Source organism: Protopterus annectens, chromosome 3.part1 (assembly GCF_019279795.1).
Source record: "Protopterus annectens isolate FY-2018-M chromosome 3.part1, PAN1.0, whole genome shotgun sequence".
Lineage (NCBI taxonomy): Eukaryota > Metazoa > Chordata > Ceratodontiformes > Protopteridae > Protopterus > Protopterus annectens.
In genome coordinates, this window is record NC_056732.1 from 1,592,673,022 (window position 1) to 1,592,678,021 (window position 5,000).

The following is a 5,000-nucleotide window of genomic DNA, read 5'->3' on the forward strand; positions in this document are numbered from 1 at the left end:
TCACAGCTGGGTCTATATCACAATGTCAAACTTACAAAAGTTCGATCATTGTAATATTGAACTGTTATGTTCGAAACCCAACAAAACTGAAAGCACAGAACAGCGACTTTTTTCCCCAGGGAAACAAAATCGCTGTTCCATGACAAAAAAAAAAAAAAACAACCTTAAACTTAAACTGAAGTGGGGGGCTTTACCACCCAACCCCCCAATGTGGGTGGCTGTGCTCCCCACACCTCCCTACTTAAATATATCAGCTCTGAGACTGCTCCACAGTGGAGGAAATAGCAAAGCCCCAAAAACGGCCCACTGATTTTTTGCCCTGGGAAAAAAACCTGATGTGCCGTGGCTTTGCTATTTTCCACTTTCGGACTTCAGAATTCGATATTGCAACGTTCAAACTTATTTTAGTTCAACGTTGTAATATAGACCCTTCACAGCCATCAGGAAGACATTGCCAACAGCCCAGATTTAAAATAATTATGCTGCACACCTCTGTGTTTCTCTTCAAACCCATACCGCTAAGTAGCATCAAAAATACTGGTCTGTCTGACAAAAATTGCCTGGATCAGATAACTCTACTTGAAATTCTCCATCATTCTAACACTATTAGTACTGTCCATTTGCTACACCTCATTAACATCTCCATTACAATGGGTACATTCCCAGGTCTATGAAACACAATTATCTCGAAGTCTCAAATCCAGCATCACCAAACCAGTTCTGACATGTTTCATTTCCATCAGCCTCATCAACAATCATTGAAAAGACTATATCAGAAAAATTAAAGCTCTTCCAGCTATTTCTTGATCAAAATAAGCTACTGTATAAAAAAATGACTTATGCAAAGGGCATAAAGGTAGCACATCCAATCTGTCCATGAGAGATTATACCTACAAACATGAAACACAGTGAACTATTCATATACCTTGCCAAGCACTGCCTTCTGTCATATGATATTAGAAAATGTTCTGTTATTCACATGAGGGAACAGCAGCATGAAATGGTTTGAGGAATATTTCCAACAGTGACCAATATTAATCACTCTGTCTATTATATCCAATCTGTAACTCAATCTGCAGATGTTCTTCAGTGCCCCATACTTCATTCAATACTATTTTCTCTCTAAGAATACCATGTCAAATGCCATAACTACCAATAGCTATCTCTTTTATGTGGCTGACTGGACATCTAGCAATAACTAATTAAAACATTCATAAACCTGTCAGTGTTACCATAAGGACCTTATGCAAAATACTCAATGACCTGTACCTTAGAATTTCCTGGTAAGGAACCTTTGTGGGTATTCCAACTGCTGCATATATCTGGTTATGTACATGCTGAAGAGGGGCATTATACTTAATGATGGGTGTGAAAAGGTCTGAATAAATTGGCACTGTGACTTCCTTGGACCTGGATACCATGCCATTACATATAAGTTGGATGACATAGAATGGTTTTCTTACTACCCTGACCACATGTTGATTAAAGGCCGCATTACAGTCTACATATGTTCCCAGATCCCTGACTACCAGGTCAACTCTTAGGAGTGTCTTATCGATGGAGTAATTAGCCTGGGTGGCTTTTTTCCCCAAAGGCACTATAATGCATTTCTTGGCATCGTGTTTTAGTCTGTGGCCTTGGCACAGGTCATTTTCTGTGTTAGATTCTCTTATAAGATGTTTGTGTCATGGGGGAGTCTATGATAGCTCCCAGTTTGTAGTCATCTGTGAATTTGATCATCCAAAGGTCCTTGATTAAACCTTTATCTCAGAGAAATAGATGTCAAATAGGAGTGGTCCCAGCACAGTGCCCTGAGGTACACCCCTGGTGACTCATCTCTTAATAGAGGTGGTATCACCAATCCTGACTTTCTGGGTACTGTCTGAGAGTCAGCTGGTAATCCAATGAGTTATATAGGGGTTTATGCCAAGTTTGCTGAGTTTGTCAACTGTACCTGAATGTGGTATTGTATCAAATGCCTTAGCCAGGTCCAGTTAGGAAGTATGCACCATTTTTCCTTCATCCATTGCCTTGTCGACCTTCTCAAAGAAGTCCATCCAGTTCAGTAGGTATGATCTTCCCTTGACAATGTTAACTAGGTTGGATCCAGTATTTGAAGGCTACCTATGTCTTTGTTGATTATTTCATTGATAGCTCATTCCATGACTTTACATATTAGACTTGTCAGACTAATAGGTCTGTAGTTCCTGGTCCACCCTTGTAAAGTGGGATAACCACTGCAGCCCTCCATTCTCATAGTACAAAGCCAGTTTTGACCCTATACTTGAAAAGTAACTCAAGCGGTCCTGATAGGTCATGATTCCAGCTATTTGGGAGGTATCCTGGAATATTGTTGAGGCCCACTGAGGCTGTGTTTTTGGCCTTAGCGAGCACCACCAGGACCTGCCCCCTGTTAATTGTTGGGGGTTTATGCTAGTAGGTATTTCATGGACAGTAGCAGGGAGGGAGTTGGGGGGGGGGGGATTTGAGCTGAATTTGTCAGCAAGCAAATTCACTATGTCACTCTGCTCAGTGAAGGTAGCACCATTGACTCCCAGTTCAACACACAGATGTATGTTGCCTTTCTGGTTTTGTACATAGCTATAGAAGGCCTTGTGATTGTCTTTAGCCTGTGAGGCTAGCTTGACCTCCTAATTGGCCTTGTTGGACTTAATTAGTCCTCTTAGTTTCCTGTTTAGTTTAGTTAGAGAGCTCCTATCATCATGGAAGTTGCTCTGCCTAATTTTATACATGACTTTTTTTCCTTTTTTGTTACATACCCTATTAAGGTTAGGATTCCGCTGGTGTGGTTCATTTTAGAGTTTGGTTTGGGCTTATTTCTAATAGGTACAGCAGCTTCTATACAGCCATTTACATGGTTGTACATGGTCTCTGTGAACAATTCTTCAGAGGCTGTTGTGAAGTTGGGGTTGAGAGGGGCACTGAATTGCTTAATAGGGTGCAGTTTGCTTTGGAATAGTTCCTAACTATTAGACGGTTTGCTGGGGTTAGCAAGTTGATTTTCATTTAGAAGGAGACAGCTTTGTAGTCCAACCTCACCAGTGAGGATGTGACAGTGTGTGTGTGTGTGTGTGGGGGGGGGGGGGGGTCATCGCTGTCCCATATTGGTGAGTACCAGGTCCAGTATGTTTAAACCTCAGGCTGATGTATGCACTATCTGGTCAAGGGTATTTGTGTTAATAAAGTCCAGGAATCACTATGTCTGCAAATATGAGGCCAAATCTGTATTTTACTGATTTGCATACATATGCCACCAGCTATTAATACCCACACCAAAAATGATTCTCCTGTGCATCCTTCATACTTACAAATGGTACATAAATATCATATGGCCTGTTATCACCAATAATACCCATAAGAAATGTACTCAAAGCTGGTAAATCCAATAATTTAACAAAATCATATCAAATTAAAACAGCTACTAATAAATTTCACTGGTTAGTAAAATACCATTTTACAGAAAACAAAAACAAACTAGTTAGCTCATTATATTAATGCGATAATAACCTCCTTTAAAAATGTCATTTTTGAGGAACCCTGAGTATAAGGCATGGATGTTCTTTGTATTTCCAATATCCTATACTCAAAAATAATATTAATACATTTAATTTAACAACAATGGCTACATTTAAAGACAAAAAAACTGTTATACTGGTATCAATTACTAGACAATGTGAAGTTATAAACTGTTGACCAGATCATTAATACGTTTTAGTTAAGCAAAGATATGTGGTTAGAAATTCAAAAATGTAGACAATTTGTTGAACATAAGATTACCCTAATGCAACCAATAGTTAGAAATTCTTTCTACACATTCATTATTCTAACACACCAGAATATAACTGGAAAGGAATTCTATCTAAAATATATAAGGTACTTAAGAAATCAACAATGTTACAGAGAAAGCTATTAGGACTATTTTAGATGTAATAATAACTCCCCAAGTGAAGATAATAAAAGACTAATACTTCAGTCTTCAGAACAAACTACTTCATCACAAAGGTGGAGGATATTCTCTTGGAAGTTCTTACATAGAACCTTTATCACACCACATAAAGATGAATGGATGTATAATAAAGACATAGGATGCTGGGGATGTAAACTAAATGTTAAAACTGACTGGCAGCATATGTTTTACGGCTGTATAAAACTTAAAACATATTGGGATAATATGAATTTTCTCTTACAGTCTGTTTTTAATGATAAATTTATGCTCACCAACTCTCTTATTATTATTTAATACACCTATTCCCATGTGTATCACGGAAATTAAACACCCTCTTTTATGGAGTATCTTAACATTTTCAAGAAAAGTCCTCACTAAGAACTGGAAGAATCAGACGACTCCTACTAAGAAGGAATTTGTACATTTGGCAACTGAAGTTTGTCATTTTTAACTTATCAAGATCAAGACAAGAACTTCTAGAATCATCTCTTCATATAATATATGGTTGAAATTCAAAGAACTGCTGGATAAACACACGTTAATAATTAACTAACAACTACTCTTAGCACATTTATTTTTCTGTTTAAAAAGCTTTGTTTTATAGTGGACACCATTGTAAATAGTTACTTTAGTTGTTTCTTATTGTTCTTTTAGATTTATATATTTGTTTTATAATATTTCTGTTAGCATATATTAATGTTTTGTTGCTAAAATGGTCTATAAAAACAATTGAGAAAAAAGAAATGTACTCCAAACTCATTTATCACCTTTACACAAGACTGAAATGTACTGCTCAGTGCGATCAACCTCTACTCACTGTTGTGTGTGTTAAGAAATGTATTTTTGCATCTTGTAACAAAGCTGAGATTCAAACTGGACCACTGTAGCCCAGTTTACTATCTATATCTAACACTAACCAACTAAACATAAAAATTAAAGAAAAATACTGAATTCTATTCATAATGTATAACCTCATGCTAGATGTGAAAGCTATATCCTGTTTCTGATTGCACTCCATTGCCTCAGTAGTCTA

The 5,000-nt window shown here is 37.3% G+C and overlaps 1 protein-coding gene across 1 annotated transcript in view; it reads left to right on the forward strand.

Annotated features, from left to right (window-relative positions):
* Positions 1 to 5,000, forward strand: part of LOC122797824 (vomeronasal type-2 receptor 26-like) — a 62,588-nt gene that overhangs the window by 56,463 nt on the left and 1,125 nt on the right. The window lies entirely within an intron of this gene.